The sequence below is a fragment of the Pogoniulus pusillus genome, chromosome 25 (assembly GCF_015220805.1).
Source record: "Pogoniulus pusillus isolate bPogPus1 chromosome 25, bPogPus1.pri, whole genome shotgun sequence".
NCBI lineage: Eukaryota > Metazoa > Chordata > Aves > Piciformes > Lybiidae > Pogoniulus > Pogoniulus pusillus.
Window position 1 is genome coordinate 16,684,770 of NC_087288.1, and position 17,225 is coordinate 16,701,994.

At 46.8% G+C, this 17,225-nt stretch overlaps 1 protein-coding gene across 1 annotated transcript in view; it reads left to right on the forward strand.

Moving 5' to 3' along the window:
* Positions 1-4,956: 4,956 nt before the first annotated feature.
* The window catches only part of DISP1 (dispatched RND transporter family member 1), a 132,697-nt gene continuing 120,428 nt past the window's right edge, over positions 4,957-17,225 (forward strand). Inside the window, exon 1 of the mRNA XM_064164565.1 lies at positions 4,957-5,103. The gene's annotated coding sequence lies outside the window, so the exon portion shown is untranslated. The remainder of the gene's footprint in view (positions 5,104-17,225) is intronic.

Below are 17,225 nucleotides of genomic sequence, written 5' to 3' on the forward strand. Positions count from 1 at the left end.
TAAGCCCAGGAGCCATAAGGGTACCACACTGCATTGCCTGGGAACCTGTGACACTTCCGTCTTGTGCTTGGCTGGCACCTGGGAAGAGATAGTTTCTACCACCAAAACCTACTTTTAGTCCACAAGAGATGATAGCAGATTGTGTGTTGTGAATGAATGGGCAAGTCTCACACCTTCATATGAGCTGGCAAGGACAAAGCAGCTGTGAAACAGAGCTGAGTCTTCAGTACCCTACTATTTTGCCAAACTTCAGAGTTCACATCAGCCATGACCTGTCTGACTTGGACAGTCTTCTGGAGCTTAAGGGCAGAGAGTTGTCTGTAGTACTTTCCCTCTCTGCTGAAAGTCAGGTACTTGCTGGTTGTTGACCACAGAATAAAACAAAATAAGACATTTTGGATCCTAGTCTATGTCCTTTTCAACCATTAAAAATGTCTCTTCTGGAGAACAGGTAGCTGCCCTTTCATTGCACATGCAAAGAGGAGTGCTACCATGACATTGGAAGAAATATGTGCTAGATGTTTGACCAAAACCATGAATGTGCCAGGAAGCCATTGGCTGTCTTGGCCATGTGGGCACACTGTTGACTCATAGTTGACTGTTGTCATCCCTCGCTGGTGTCAACACCCCCAGGTCCCTCCCCAGGTTGCAGCTTTCCAACCACACATCCTCAAGTCTGTAGCTTACCACGGGGTTGTTGTGACCCAGGTGGAGGACCTAGTACTTGGCCTTGTTGAACTTCATACAGCTAGCCTTAGTCCATTGGTCTAACCTGTGCAGATCCCGCTGTAAAGCTTGCCTACCCTCTAGCAGATCAGCCACTCAGCTTGGTGTCATCTCCAGACTTACTGAGGGTGCACTCAGTCCGTGTTTATCAACTGACACAGTATCAGTGCTGCCTATCAACTTTCAAAATCTGCCAAATCCATCTGAGGAGGAATTCCATCAGTCACAACCCCTCGTTCACGTGTGAGCACTAGATGGCACTGAAAGACAGAAACTGCGGTGTGGAAACAATGCTCTAAGGTACGTTTTTGTGAAGAAAAGGAAGATGTTACAGGAATTACAGAAACTATGTTATTGTGACTCAGTAGTCGATAGAAGAAATCAATGCAACTGGAGATTAAGTGGTAGAATATGCTATTAACTGAGCAGGCCTGGTGGCCAAGTCCTGCAGCCAGAAGGGTTGGAGCTTTTCCTCTTCCATTTGCTCACACTGAGTTGCAGAAAAGAAATCTCTACAATTCATATTCTCTCTCTCTCTCGTTCACTGTTGTGCTCCTCAAGTGCAGCTCTAGTTGCAGACTTGACAGAGTTAAAGCCCATCAATCTCCACAGCATTTCATGCTCTGATTCCACTCCTGTCTGACCAAAGACAAACTCTTGGGCTGATACAGGAGAGGCATTGCTGGTGTTTAGGATGAGGACCTGCAGAGGGACCTAGACAGGCTGGATAGGTGGGCAGGGGCCAATGGGATGAGACTGAACAAGGCCAAGTGCAGGGTTCTGCACTTTGGCCACAACAACCCCAGGCAGCACTACAGGCTGGGGACTGAGTGGCTGGAAAGCAGCCAGGAGGAAAGGGACCTGGGGGTGCTGGTAGATAGTAACTGAAGATGAGCCAGCAGTGTGCCCAGGTGGGCAAGAGAGCCAATGGCATCCTGGCCTTCATCAGGAACAGTGTGGCCAGTAGGACAAGGGAGGTTATTCTTCCCCTGTGCTCAGCACTGCTCAGGACACACCTTGAGTGCTGTGTTCAGTTCTGGGCTCTTCAATTCAAGAGAGATGTTGAGGTGCTGGAAGGTGTCCACAGGAGGGCGCCAAAGCTGGTGAGGGGCCTGGAACACAAACCCTATGAGGAGAGGCTGAGGGAGCTGGGGGTGTGCAGCCTGCAGCAGAGGAGGCTCAGGGCAGACCTCATTGCTGTCTACAACTACCTGAAGGGAGGTTGTAGACAGGTGGGGGTTGGCCTCTTCTGCCAGAGAACCAGCAACAGAACAAGGGGACACAGTCTCAAGTTGTGCAATCAGGGGAGGTCTAGGCTGGATGTTAGGAGGAAGTTGTTGGCAGAGAGAGTGATTGGCATTGGAATGGGCTGCCCAGGGAGGTGGTGGAGTCACTGTCCCTGGAGGTGTTCAAGCAAAGCCTGGCTGAGGCACTTAGTGCCATGGTCTGGTTGACTGGCTAGGGCTGGGTGCTAGGTTGGACTGGATGATCTTGGAGATCTCTTCCAGCCTGGCTGATTCTATGATTCTGTGACTGAGTCAGAGCTCAAGATTATAATGAGTCCTTAACAAAAAGCATGCCTAACAAACTCCAGCAGTAGAATGAGGTGAAAGGGAGGGGGGTCAGTATCTCTGACTCAGGCTGCAAACTCCAGCTCTTGAACCACTGACAGCCTGACCCGAGGTCTTCCACGTGCTTCTGAGTGACTTTTAGAGAGCCAATTCCCCTCATGCTAGGATGAAAGTGTTGTCATGTGCAAGGGATCACTGCAGATTATCTAATGTGTTTTAGTTTTTACAGAGTCATACTTCTATCACAACCACAAAAGCAGGTGCTCAAAGGTTAGATAACTCCCACATCTCTGAGTAGAAACACAACCATATTTCAGCCCATTCTGTGCACTAAATCAGGCAGAGGTCCTTGGGGACAAAGTGGCATGCAATCACATAATTAAAACCTAAAACCTATGCATGAGACAGCACAATTAGTGACACAGCAAGCTTTTCCTGGCACTTCAGCGCTGCTTTTATCCATCCAGGCAATACGGTTTTCTGTGTGTAATTTTACATACAATATTAACATTTCTTTGAGGTCATTTTTGTGCAAGGGTGTGCTGCACATGCCAGAGGAGTGATTTGTGTTACAGGCTGTGCTAGTTTGAAGCAAGCTAGAATGTTTTGGTAAGAAAAACTAGACCATAGGCTGTGAAAAAGGAAAACAATGGTGATGTCTCCTTCCCTCAGAGTCTTGCTGAAGAAGAATGTAAACATTAGATAACACTCTCTCCATTTTTGTCTTCACTCTCTGGCTGGGCTCTGGCTGAGCTGAATCTCCCTAACCTCTCCTGCCACTCACCTTTGCTTCTTAACCTCTTGGTTGAACCTCTATTCTTCCTTAGGACTGGGGTAAGGTTGAGAAGGGCAGGGGGAAGGTGCAGGGGTGGTTGAGAGCCAGAGCCCACCTGAACATGAGCCAGCAGTGTGCCCAGGTGGCCAAGAGAGCCAGTGGCATCCTGGCCTGCATCAGGAGCAGTGTGGCCAGCAGGAGCAGGGAGGTCATTCTGCCCCTGTACTCTGCACTGCTTAGACCACACCTTGAGTGCTGTGTCCAGTTCTGGGCCCCCCAGTTTAGGAGGGACATTGAGATGCTTGAGCGTGTCCAGAGAAGGGCGACGAGGCTGGGGAGAGGCCTTGAGCACAGCCCTACGAGGAGAGGCTGAGGGAGCTGGGATTGGTTAGCCTGGAGAAGAGGAGGCTCAGGGGAGACCTTATTGCTGTCTACAACTACCTGAGGGGTGGTTGTGGCCAGGAGGAGGTTGCTCTCTTCTCTCAGGTGGCCAGCACCAGAACAAGAGGATACAGCCTCAAGCTATGCCAGGGGAGATTTAGGCTGGAGGTGAGGAGAAAGTTCTTCCCTGAGAGAGTCATTGGACACTGGAATGGGCTGCCCGGGGAGGTGGTGGAGTCGCCGTCCCTGGAGCTGTTCAAGGCAGGACTGGACGTGGCACTTGGTGCCATGGTCTGGCCTTGAGCTCTGTGGTAAAGGGTTGGACTTGATGATCTGTGAGGTCTCTTCCAACCCTGATGATACTGTGATACTGTGTGATACTGTGAGAGCCCCTCCTGGGGACTCAGGTTTCTGGGAGGGGAGTTGTGTTTCTGTATTACTTTTACCTTGTATATTTCTGTATGTACTGTAAATAACTGCTTGTATATTGTGCTAGCTGTAAATAAATAGCTTCATTTATATTCCCAGAGCCTGGCTGAGTCTAGTCTGGCTACCTTCTTAAGTGTGGGGGGGCAGGGAACACCCAAACCACCTCACAGGCTGCGCTGGAACAACCTAAGGGCCACTATGGCCCACACTGTGTGCTGCAACGGCCTGGCTGCTGGAGCTGTGGGTGAGGTTGAGAAGCCAGCTCGAGCCCCTCACCGGGCTCCTCTCCTGCCTGCTGTTCCAGGCATTTCTGCCACGTTCCCTGTCTTGCTGTGGTGCCAAAGGTCCTCTGTGACCACCTCAAAGTACAAAGTGGCTGCTAAGACAAGTTTAGTTTACTAATCTCATAATTTCTCTAGGAAAAAAACCCAAAACCGAACAAAACCAAGCCAAGTTCTTCACCGAGAGAGTGATTGGCATTGGAATGGGCTGCCCAGGGAGGTGGTGGAGTCACCATCCCTGGAGCTGTTCAAGCAAAGCCTGGCTGAGGCACTTAGTGCCATGGTCTGGTTGACTGGCTAGGGCTGGGTGCTAGGTTGGCCTGGCTGATCTTGGAGGTCTCTTCCAACCTGGCTGATTCTATGATTCTGTGATTCTATGAAACCCAACCCAAAACTCCACCAAAACAGACTTTGCAGCAGCTACATTACGGCCGTTTTCCTTGCTGTAATTTTCTTACACTGAAGAGGATTTTTTCAACCCCGGGAATGACTTTCTGCTTTGATCTCAGTCTGTGGGTATAAGGCTGTGATTGACCCGCTCCCATCACCTCCCCGGCGTAACCCTCTCCCGCTCTCGGGGATGGGGCCTGGCGGGGCGGACAGGGACGCGGATACGTCCTCGGCTAAGCGCTTCGCCCTCACGCCTGTGCCACGTTCAAGATGGCGGGAAGCGGGCTCCGGGCTGGGCGCCGCGCTCAAGATGGCGCCGCCGCCCGCCCCCTTCCCCGCCCTGCCGGCGGTGACTTCCGGAGGGAGAGGGCGTCCGTCCCATGGTAACTGCGCCACGGTGGAGACGCCGCCGCCGTGGGGGCTGCTTGTTTCCTGTCGCCACCGGAGCCACAACAACGGGCAGCCGTCTCCGGGGCCCTGCCGCCGGCAGCCGTCAGGTACGCGCCGCCGGGCGGGCCAGCGGCTTTCCCCGCCCGCCTCCAGCCGCGAGGTGAGAGCAGCTCGCCGGGGGCGGGCGGGCCCTGCGGGGCGGTCTCTCCGTGCCGCCGCGGCTGAGGTGTGCGGCCCCCGCGGCGGGAGGGCGGTACCGGCTGCCTCAGCCGCAGCCGGCTCCTATGGGCACCCGGCAGCCCGGCGCGGGCGGCGACGGGGCCCCTGAGCCCGGCGTCGGCGGTTAGCAACGCTCCCGCCTCTTGTCCACCGGACTCATCGCCGGGACAGCTCCCCCCGCTTCAGCTCCCTCGGGGCTGCCGGCAGTCCGCTGGCCCCTCCGCTCCGTCTCCATACAGGGGCGGCTTTCCCCCTGCCTGCGCTTTGGAGCAGGTCGAGCCGGCGGCTCGGGGGAGGCGGCGGTGGCCCTGCGCTCGGGCGGCCGCTCTGGCGGGGGGCAGCAGCCCCCTCCCCAGGGGGTAGCGCTCCTGAGCGCCCCGGAGCCCCCTGTTCGCGGTATCCCGGCGCCTGCTCAGCCGAGGAGGGAGAGCTCTTGCTGAGGCGGAGGTGTGCAGGCGCTCATGGTTGCCCTTGCAGCTGCTGGGCAGCCGGCTTATGCCCTTGTGTCTTCCGAGCTTTATTTTGTAACGTGATGTAAAAATGGGGAGGAAAATGGTGATTTTGGGGTTTTTTTAAAATGTGTAGTGAGCTACTTTTTTTCTGTAGAAAAAATAACGTGCAGGTACATAACTTTTCATTCATCGTGGACCGAAATACGATTAGCCTTTCGTGTGCTTTTGGTCTTTGTTCAGATCCACGCTGCTGCTTTTAGTGATGCAGTTTGTTAGGAGCAAAAACTGGGAGCGTAAGGTCTGCAGGGCAGTGGTTTCTGAAGGCTACTCGTGGCACCCTTTGTCTTGGGAAGTTAAGACACTCCTGATTCGCCTGTGCTAATGGTGTTTCGTAAGCTCCTTAAGCGTTGTTTGCAGTGGCGATGGCAGGAGCTGGAGATACGTTGGAGAGACCCTGAATGCAGAATTCTGTCCAGAGATGAGTATGTTATGTACTCAGTGTGGCTCTCGAGAGAAGGGTCCCACAGATGATCAAAACCCTGTGAAGCCTGCTGTGTGAGGAGAGGTTGAGAGATGTAGGCTTTTTCATCCTTGAGAAAAGGCTTAAAAGACACCTTATTGCCATGCTCTGGTGTTTAAAGGGTAGCTACTGAGAGAGTCATTGGCTACTGGAATGGGCTGCCCGGGGAGGTGGTGGAGTCGCCGTCCCTGGAGCTGTTCAAGGCAGGATTGGACGTGGCACTTGGTGCCATGGTCTAGCCTTGAGCTCTGTGGTAAAGGGTTGGACTTGATGATCTATGAGGTCTCTTCCAACCTTGGTGATACTGTGAAAATAGGAACTCCCTTTTTTTGCTAGCAGTCCGATGGAATAGATGAGTGGCAGTGAGTACGAGTTATACCTGGGAAGGTTTACAAGAGAGATGCAATGAGAACAATCTGGCATCGCAGTAATCTTCACGGGAAAGTGGCAGATTCCCCAACATTGCACACTTTTAAGACGTGCCTGAACAGAATGCTGGGTCGTTTTGTTTAGAGCATGCTTTTGCAAGAAAGTTGGGCCAAATGATCCTTGAGGTCACTTCCAGTGTGGTGCTCTACAGCTGGATGTAGGTTATGTGCCGTACGCAAGCCTCTCCAGTTTCCGCTTCATTGCAAGCGACGAGTTCCTGTGGTATCTTTGGTGGCATCTGTAGCCATTGCAGCTGTCACTGTAGCTTGCTTACAGAATGGGTGTGATGGTTTGGGTGTTCTCCACCCCCCCCATACTTTAGAAATACCTAGACTAGGCTCAGCTGGCTCTGGGAATATGAATGAAGCTTATGTTTACAGCTAGCACAATATACAAGCAGATAGTTACAGTATATACAGTTATAGACAGAAATAGACAAAGTAAAAGGTAATACAGAAACACAACTCCCCTCCCAGAAACCTGAGTCCCCAGGAGGGGCTCCCAACCACCCCTGCACCTTCCCCCTGCCCCTCTCAACCTTACCCCAGTCCCAAGGAAGAATGGAGGTTTGGCCAAGAGGTTAGGAAGCAAAGGTGAGTGGAAGGTGTATTAGAGAGATGTAGCTCAGTCAGAAGCCCAAGGCAGAGTGAGAGACAAAATGGCCAGAGTGTTATCTAATGTTTTTGTTTCTTCAGCAAGACTCTGAGGGGAGTAGACATCACCATTGTTTACCTCTCACAGCCTATGATCTTGATCTTCTCACCAAAACATTCTACCCTGCTTCGAACTAGCACAATGGGTTAGCTTCCATGTGAAGGACAGCTCGCCTGATGGTTTCTTCCCATCTTCCCTCTAGGCAAGGAAGAGAGGATGCTGGAAGTTGAATTGAAAACACTTTTATGAGGAAGACAATAGGACACTTTGTTTTCTCAGCCTCTAGATAAGATTGAGAAGCACGATTTTGCTGAATGGTTAACTATTCATATTGTACAGCCCCAAATGAGAGCCAGACATTTTCAGGAGAGGGATGCAGAGCTGTGCTTAATTAAATGTGCATTTGGCTGGCTAAATACGAGGCAGCAGTGTGCTCAGGTGGACAAGAAAGCCAATGGTATCCTGGCTTGGATGAGGAATAGCATGGCCAGCAGGTCTAGGGGTGTGATTATCTCCCTCTACTTAGTATATGAAGTGTATCTTCACTAGTACCATGTTTAGTTTTGGACCCCTTACTACAAGAAGGACATTGAGGTGCTTGAGCAGGTCCAGAGAAGGGCAACTAAGTTGGTGAAGGGCCTTGAGCACAGGTTTTACAGAAACAGCTAAGGGAACTGGGGTTATGTAGTGTTTAGAAGAGGAGACAGAGGGGAGACCTCATTGCCCTCTACAGCTACCAGAAAGGCTGTTGGAAAGAGGTGTGGATTGCTCTCACATGCAGCAAGTGGTAGGACAAGAAGAAATGTCCTCACATTGTGCCAAGGGAGGTTCGGGTTGGATATTAGTAAGGATTTCTTCAGCGGAAGGGTTGTCAGGCATTGGAACAGGCTGCCCAGGGAGGTGGTGGAGTCATTGTCCCTGGAGTTATTAAAAGATGCATGGATGTGGTACTGAGGGACATGGTTTAGTGATAGTGTTGGGACTGTGAGCTCTAAGCAAGCAGTTGGGCTTGATGATGTCAAATGACTCTTCTGACCTCAACAGTTCTGTGATTCGATGAAATAAACAAAAGCTGATGAGTAATTGCAAGTAACTTGTTACAGAGTATCTGGCTCAGGCAAACATGTGCAATAGTAACAAATACTTAGATAAGGCATCCACATTGTCAGTACGCTTCTGAGTGTGCTGAGCTTTAAAAACACTGACTGGTGAAATTGCAGGAGAATAAAGGTACAGTTGGGTCATACAGAGACTGGGAGGAAAATGAGATTTCCTAAACTGGGTGAAGGGAAACCAGCCTGAAGCAAACAGCTCGCAGGGATGGAAGTGGGAGCCATCCAGCGTGAAACAGCCAAGGAGAGAGGCAACAATCTTCAGAGTAGGAAAATATAAACACTTAAATCGTCAGCATTTATAGGCTCTTGTGGCAAATGCTTAAGTTTGTCATCACCAAACTGTTGACTTCATAACATGCTGTGAATGTTTATAGGCATTGTTATTTATGTTTATAACGTTCACAAGTTATATGTGTTTTCATATACTTAGCTTTTACTTTGAATGTAAAACAAATATGACTTATGTTACTTTTAGTTTTTCAACAGCTTCTAGAAACTACAGCTAGTGTTGGGGTGCTGCTGGGCTGGTTGCTGAATGTATAAGTGAACTGTGGTGCAAACTGGGGGCAAACAAACATCCAGGGGCTTTTTATATACTTATATTTACTAAGCTTAAAGTAACAAAGCATAGCAGCCTTTCCCACTCCACACATGCTCTGTTTAGGAATAGAATGGTTGAACTACACCATGATTGTAGTACAACATATTTTGCAAGTCATTAAATAGAAAGGCAAATCAAAGTTCTGCAGAAAGATGATTTTCCTCCTTTACAGCAAACTGAGTGATGTCATAGAATCACAGAATCAACCAGGTTGGAAAAGACCTCCAAGATCATCTAGTGCAACCTATTACCCAGCCCTATCCAGTCAGCTAAACCATGGCACTAAGTGCCTCATCTGGTCCTCTCTTGAACACCCCCAGGGATGGTGACTCCACCACCTCCCTGGGCAGCCTGTTCCAATGGCAAATCTCTGTCCTGTGGTAATGGAACAGCCTGGTTTGAGGACATGGTTATTGTGTGATTAGAGGCTTAAATCTGTACAAATGTTAAAAGCAGATGAATATTGAACATGAGACCTGATGCTATAGTGATGGAAGACATAGTATTTGAGTTATGATTTGTGACTTTGTAGCATAGCCCAGGAGGTGTTTGGGTTTGTGTGTGGTTTTTGTTTTGGTTTATTGCTGTTGGGGTTTTTATGGGGGTGGCATTATTTATATGTAGAGAATGAAATGCAAGGATTGGGTTTTCCTGTTTGTTTGTTTTTTTTTTTAACCTGCTTTTGAATTTGTTATAGCGCAGTTAAGATTGTCTGTAGGTTGTACAAGGCAATAAATAAAGCTGCAGTGGTGACTTGGCCTGCATGGAGAGAAAGTTTTGGTGGCTGGGCCTTCTCATGTATGCAGTAGTGCCTTGGCTTCAGTTTACTTGCCTTCTTTTGCTCAGTTATGCATGAGAGGCATGACTTGAAGATGGAGCAAGGTTGGGGGTTTTGCTTTTTTGTTTGTTTGTGGTGGTGGTGGTGGTGTTTTTTTCCCAGCAGGCAGGCTTACAAGTAAGTTGTAAGAAAGTAGGGTGTTTCCCTTCAGATGCTTTTTCTCACTCCTTTCCGAATCTACTACCATTGCAGATTCCCAACTCTGTTGGAAAATGCCACGTGAAGCTATTTTTGACTGATCAGAGAATTACTGTAGCAAGAATAAAAGACATGGTTGGGGGAGAGCAGTCCCAAGGGGTCTGGAGAAGAAAGAGATGGAATTCAGATTAGCAGCCTCCAAAAAAAAAAAAATCTTGCTGTGGAAGAGGTGAAAAATAAAACTATAAAAGAACAAAGGTAAAAAGAACATGTGAAAACACTTAGTTCTCATAATGTTACCCTTTCCCATGAGGAGGCTTTTCAAATGGCTTTCATAGTAATGTTTCTCATATGTTGACCACAGGTTTGAGCAGTATGCTTTACTCTCCCTCCAAGCCTTTAACAGAGATGATTGATTTATTAGCTTTGATAGAAGTATAGAGTTACTTTCAAACTTTGAAATACATAATAAGCACCTCGGATAATTAGCAAGCCTTACAACTATCTCTCTTTAAAGTGATCAATGGCATTAATTTGTTTTGGTAACCATGGCTATTTTCTTGTTCAGTGACCATATGGTATTTCTGAGTTTAGTGTGACTTCCTCTGAGCAGTTTTTACAAAGTCAGCTGGGCTTTGGTGTGAAGTGCAGCAAAAATTAAACACTATGTGAAGGTGTGAAAATGTTCTTATTAATGAAAAAAAAAAAGGCAGTTTCTCTGCCCAAAGGAAACAGGTTACTTTAATTCTAGTGTAAGAGTGGATTGTAGCCTCTCAATCACACCTTCAGTGAGATTGTAACTTGTGACTACTGCTTGTTTGACACAGGTTTTTAATGCAAATTACTGTTAACAGATCAGTGTTTTGTTGTGAACAAAATACTTCTTAGCTTTACTGTAGAAATGAGGTGTGGTACACGAATGCTGCTGTTGCATGTTTTGACATTAATAGAATCACAGAATCAAGCAGGTTGGAAGAGACCTCCAACATCATCCAGTCCAACCTAGCACCCAGCCCTAGCCAGTCAACCAGACCATGGCACTAAGTGCCTCAGCCAGGCTTTGCTTGTACACCTCGAGGGATGGTGACTCCACCACCTCCATGGGCAGCCCTTTCCAATGCCAATCACTCTCTCTGCCAACAACTTCCTCCTAACATCCAGCCTAGATCTACCCCGGCACAACTTGAGACTGTGCCCCCTTGTTCTATTGCTGGTTGCCTGGGAGAAGAGCCCACCCCCCACCTGGCTACAATGTCCCTTCAGGTAGTTGTAGACAGCAATGAGCTCTGCCCTGAGCCTCCTCTTCTCTAGGCTAAACACCCCCAGCTCCCTCAGCCTCTCCTCGTAGGGTTTGTGCTCCAGGCCTTTCACCATCTTTGTCGCCCTTCTCTGGACACGCTCCAGCAGTTCTGGTATTTGGTTGGGTTTTTTGTGGGTTTTTTTGAGGCTTGGAATAGTCAAAAAATTGGATTTTATCTGTCACATAATTTTTGGAATACCAAATCAAACAAGTCAAGAGGTTTTGAGAAATATTCTGGACATCAAGGAGCGCAGTCCCAGCTGAGTTGGTGAAAACTAGAATAACAGAGGGGATTCCTTGCTTGGGAAGCCCTGAGCTGTGTGTGAAGCAATTTTATAAAGGTGAAAGGTGGATTTTTTTTAAGCTGACCTTTACTCTCTGTTTATTAACAGCAGTTTAAATTGCTCCACGGGAGATTCTCCAGCATGAGGTATTAAGAGAAATAAATCTGTCTAGGAGAGTTGTAGGGAAGGGGAACCTGTGTCAGATGGTGAACTGGGAAGGAAAAGATCTAAAGATGGAAGAAATCAGGCCAGATGAGTGGGATAAAGAGAAGCAAGGAAAGAGGTGTTGGGAAGTGGAGTGGGGTGAAGCCAGAGGTCACAGGAAGCTAAAAGGTTGCAAGTGGTAATGTAGAGTAGCATAGACTCTGAGAGAGCAGAGTTCTTTAGGAGGGCAGCGTTGAGGAGAGTCAGAGATGGTTGGTATACAGGCAGGGAAGTGCCACCCGAAATTTAGGAGAGAGACATCTGAAAGGACTGACAGCAGCAGATGAAGTAGTTACTGTGTAGTACAGGGACTCAAAGTATGTGGATGGAAATGAGACTACAGGCATGTGGAGCCTGTCCCTGTGAGGACAAATCTGTGTTGAGGTGGAGAACGGGGCTGGAGGGGGACTTGTGGTATGCAGACAACTCAGGTTATGCAGCCTAAAATGATAGGAGCCTCCCTCAAGAGGGGCAGTGGTAGGATGCCACACTGGATGTCCTTAGTGGTGCAGAGCCCAAAGTGGTGATCACAGTGTGCTCACCTTACAAACTCTGCAAGTGAAACACTTTCTACCCTCTGTCTTCTTAATGCTTTCCCCATTTTTATCCTCTATGGGAGAGGTGGAAAACTTGTTTTCTGGTGGGTTGGTGTGCTCAATACACGACTGAAAATACTGTCAGGTTTCTGCATTCAAGTCTCTGAAGAAAGGTCTTGCTGTCCATCTTAACTTCTAGCATCGTTGTTTTTGTAGAAACAGCCAAACACAGCACGGTAAAACCATTCTTGTGCTGCCTGCAGTACAACAGAACTCGTGTGTTATGTAGCACAGGTTAATAGATATGACTAAATTAAGCTTTAACTCTTAGCAGGTGAATACTGTGTACCCTGCCATTGTTAATGAATAGATAAAACGAAGAGGAGATAGCTCTGACTTTAGTACCCAGAAATTAGCCAGCTTAGAAATTATTGTTATTTCTGGATTGTCAAGAGTCTCTGCCCCCTCCTAGAGCATTAATTCTTTATCTTCTGTCTTTATGTAACAAAGGTTGGTCAAGGATTGTAAACAGCCTTGGTGCAGACTTCCTGGTATTTCCCTGTCATTGCCATCCTTCCAGGTGCTAAGAGCTGCCTGTTGGAGTTGCACAAAGGAGGAAATCTCAAAGGCGTTAAGGGTTATTGCCACAGCTAATTCTCTCCCTTGTGGCTTGCTTTTGGAAAGTATCACTCTGGCTGTTTTCCCAAGAGAATATCGATAAGTAGTGTTTCAGGTTTGAATGTTTTAAGTACAGCAGCATCTTATACACAGGGTGGAGCATCAGTAGTGAGATTTGAGAAGATGCATTTTATAAACACAGTATCCATTCTCCTTGGAATGTGAGTGGAGATTAGCTCAGATTACACTTGTGCTTCGGGGTAGCACTGGAATTAAACTAGAGTTTGTTTTGGCTCTTTTTTTGTGAGGCTTCATTTGTGATCTTCTGAGTTTTGCACTGCCCTATTAGTTGTGAGACACGGTGAGTGCTTGAAGGTGCTTCTAGATATAATGTAAATTTTAGAGGCTTTAAGGAATTTTCTCCCTTTTTGCTGGCAGCAGTTGCTATGCTCAACAGTACAGCTGATAGCATTAATTTGTTGAAATTATTTTTGCTGTTTTAATTTTTTTTTATTGTTGAAATTTAAATATTGAAGCTCCCCTTGTAGGGCAGCACCTCTTGAAGTCACAGAAAAACTGGGTGATGTGGAGATATCTTTGGCATGAAGGAGGTTGGGAATTTTGAGAAGTAAGTAATTAAGGATTGCTGCAGTTATGATGTTTGGGGCTTAGAAAATTACAGAGTACTATGCCACATAGTTTGAATATGTAAGTTAAAATATGTAGTTCAAAATAACTACATAAAGCTGAGGGGAATTTTTGCCTCTTGGAATAAACTTTACCCTAGTCTCACACATATGTTCTCACTTATTGTTGATAGCTTCTTTAATACCATAAAAAAAACACAACAACCTACAGCAGGTATTGCAAGAATTCAGTAACTTAATCTTAACCCTTTGAAGTTAAATCATGTGAAATGTATGTCATGCTGATACTTTAATAAAAAACATAATGGAATTAAACCAAAATCATTATTAAAAATAAGAAAATGAATATAGTTTAGAGCTTGCTTATGTGGCAGTAAAGTCCAAGATCCTAAATGGTCCTAGAATTCTTTTTTGTGCCTTCATCATCAAATGAAGCCAACAGTGTGCCCAGGTGGCCAAGAGAGCCAGTGGCATCCTGGCCTGCATCAGGAATGGTGTGGCCAGCAGGAGCAGGGAGGTCATTCTGCCCCTGTACTCTGCACTGGTTAGACCACACCTTGAGTCCTGTGTTCAGTTCTGGGCCCCCCAGTTTAGGAGGGACATTGAGATGCTTGAGCATGTCCAGAGAAGGGCAATGAGGCTGGGGAGAGGCCTTGAGCACAGCCCTACGAGGAGAGGCTGAGGGAGCTGGGATTGGTTAGCCTGGAGAAGAGGAGGCTCAGGGGAGACCTTATTGCTGTCTACAACTACCTGAGGGGAGGTTGTGGCCAGGAGGAGGTTGCTCTCTTCTCTCAGGTGGCCAGCACCAGAACAAGAGGACACAGCCTCAAGCTATGCCAGGGGAAATTTAGGCTGGAGGTGAGGAGAAAGTTCTTCCCTGAGAGAGTCATTGGACACTGGAATGGGCTGCCCGGGGAGGTGGTGGAGTCGCCGTCCCTGGAGCTGTTCAAGGCAGGATTGGACGTGGCACTTGGTGCCATGGTCTGGCCTTGAGCTCTGTGGTAAAGGGTTGGACTTGATGATCTATGAGGTCTCTTCCAACCTTGGTGATACTGTGGTACTGTGAAATATTTTCTTGGGTGAAACTTTATGAAATGAAAATGCAAGGTTTGTAGCAAGGGTTTGGAAGTATTTGTAAATGTACCACTGTGTAATATTGTTTATACATTAAGACAGCTGAAGAAAGTAGATTTGGCTGCTTTGTGTGTGTGTGTGTGCAACTGCTTAGCTGTTGCAGCAATAAACTGTTTGTCTGCTTAATTTGCTGTCAAGCAAAGCCAGTTTAAGATCCACTGTGAAGTCAGTACTTTGGCAACTCGTTCTCTGTTAAAAAGTGGTGGAGATGGCATCAGTGGGAAAACAATTACTTGCTTTGTAAGTAGTGCTGTTGAGTTATGACTAAGTGTATTGATTTCCTTGGCCAACACAAACTCCAGACAGATTTTTTTAATTTCTTTTTTTTTTTTTTTTCCTTTTTCATGGCCTTTCTACAAGAGGGTCACTTGGCTGTTTGTTATTGCTTTGGATATGGTTGAGTTTTACAAACCAAACTGCTTTCTGGGGAAATGGAGAAGTTTTTAAGACACTTTAAAAAGATTTTTATTTTCATTTTAAATAAATTTCGATCACTGGTGTGTGCTGGTGAGTGAATTGGGAGGGCAGCACTTGTCCTTTTCTTAGCTCTTTGCAATCTGTTACTGTGCAAAGCTTTTTAACTTACTTGTCATGGCTTTTTATTGATTTATTTTTACTTTCTAGGCAGGACAAATGCTAATCTTGTGCCAAATGTGTGGGGTGGTTTGGTTTTGTTGGGGCAGGACTCTAGAAGGCTTTTCCTCTGTGAAGACATTTGCACAACTTCCAGTTCTATTAACGTGGCAGTCTTCAGATCACACCCTTTACTACCCATGCATGCTAATTACATTGGTTAATTACTTCAGACCTACACCTGCATGCCTTCCATTCACACTTCCAATTATCTTATCTACAATCTACACCTAGGTGGCAGCTATTGTTTCAATACCGAACTGAGCTGAAATATGTCATTCCCAGAGTGGTTTGTTTGTGTTTTATTTTTTCTTCATTTGACATCATCTCCTCTAACTCCCAAAGATTTAAATATATGACTCAGAGTTCCTTGCTGCATTTAGAAATTAGGCTGCTAAATCTGTAAATCCCATCTGTAATAATGGGATTATGAGGCACTGAGGCTTCCTCCTACTTTTGAGGTCCAACAGGCATTAACAGAACTCCTCTTGTTTACACTACCTCAGTTTCAGGGAAGGGTCCACTGATTATTGTCAGAGATTCCAAGTTAAGATTTAGTAAACTGGTAATAGTGGTTCTGAATGATAGCCCAAAATTATTATACTGCTTTGATCTCAAAGTTTAGTGCCAGCTCTTTTATCAACCATGTTAAGAGATTGTTCAGTTGCCATTGGAATGGGCTGCCCAGGGAGGTGGTGGAGTTACTGTCCCTGGGGGTGTTCAAGAAAAGTCTGGCTGAGGCACTTGGTGCCATGGTCTGGTTGATTGGCTAGGGCTGGGTGCTAGGTTGGCCTGGATGATCTTGGAGATCTCTTCCAACCTGGTTGATTCTGTGATCTTGTTTATCTTCACTCGAAACTTGTGACCATATTTGTAGGTTATTCCCCCATTGTAGCACAGGTCTAAGCAGGATGACTGGAGTAGAGTAGAAAACAGAAATGCAGTAGGTGAAAAGATTGAACAATATAAACATTTTGGTGATTCTTAATAAGATGTAGTTATATCTTGTGTGCTGCTTCTGTGTAATCTATGATTTCCTGTTTAGTATAATAAAACCTAGGCTAAAAAAAAGAGAAGGATGAGTGGGGGTGGCAACAAACTGATGCAGCAAGTTTGTTCTACTGCTTAAGTTTTTCTTTCTCAGAGTTAACTTTCTTTCAGGCTTGTATAGACTGGCTTCCTGAGAGTCTGTCTATAATTAACATCAAGTAGTTTAAGTTGTAGATGTGCCTGAGACGTGCAACAGATGTGTTCTTACTACGGATAATGTTCGTGATTAGGGTGACAGCACTTGTTGAGAAATGTGAATCTGAACTTCATACTACGGCATGCAAGCCCAGTAACATGGTTTTGCTTTCTGCTTATGTGCTCCTCGTGTAAGAGTCCAGGCTGAGAGCTGGGACTGTTCCATCTGGAGAAGAGAAGGCTCTGGGGAGAGCTTACAGCAGCTTTCCAATACCTGAATGGGGCCTACAAGAAAGCTGGGGAGGGACTTTTTGCAAGGGCTTGTAGAGATAAGATGAAGGTGGTGAGACACTGGAACAGGTTGCCTGTGGTGGTTGTGGGTGTTCTTTCCCTTGAGGTGTTCATGGTGAGGTTGGATGAGACCTTGAGCAACTTGGTCTAGTGGAACTAGACCTGCTTATTGCAGGGGGATTGGAACTAGATGATCTCTTAAGTCACTTCCAACCCAAGCTGTTCTGTGATTTCTTCTTCTATTCAATTTGCTGAGCCAACAGCAAACTGCTTTCTTGGGCTGGTTTTCTAGCTAGCAAGTTGATTGAGCTCAGCACATGATTGGAGGTGCACTGGCATGACTGCTACAACTCAACCAGAACAAGAGACAAGAGACCCTATTTAGCACTGGTGAGGTGTTTGGTGATCAGTTAGATCATTGACGAAGTGGCCTCCAGTTGTGCAAGGGGAGGTCAGGCTTGGGTATTAGGAGAAATTTAGTCAC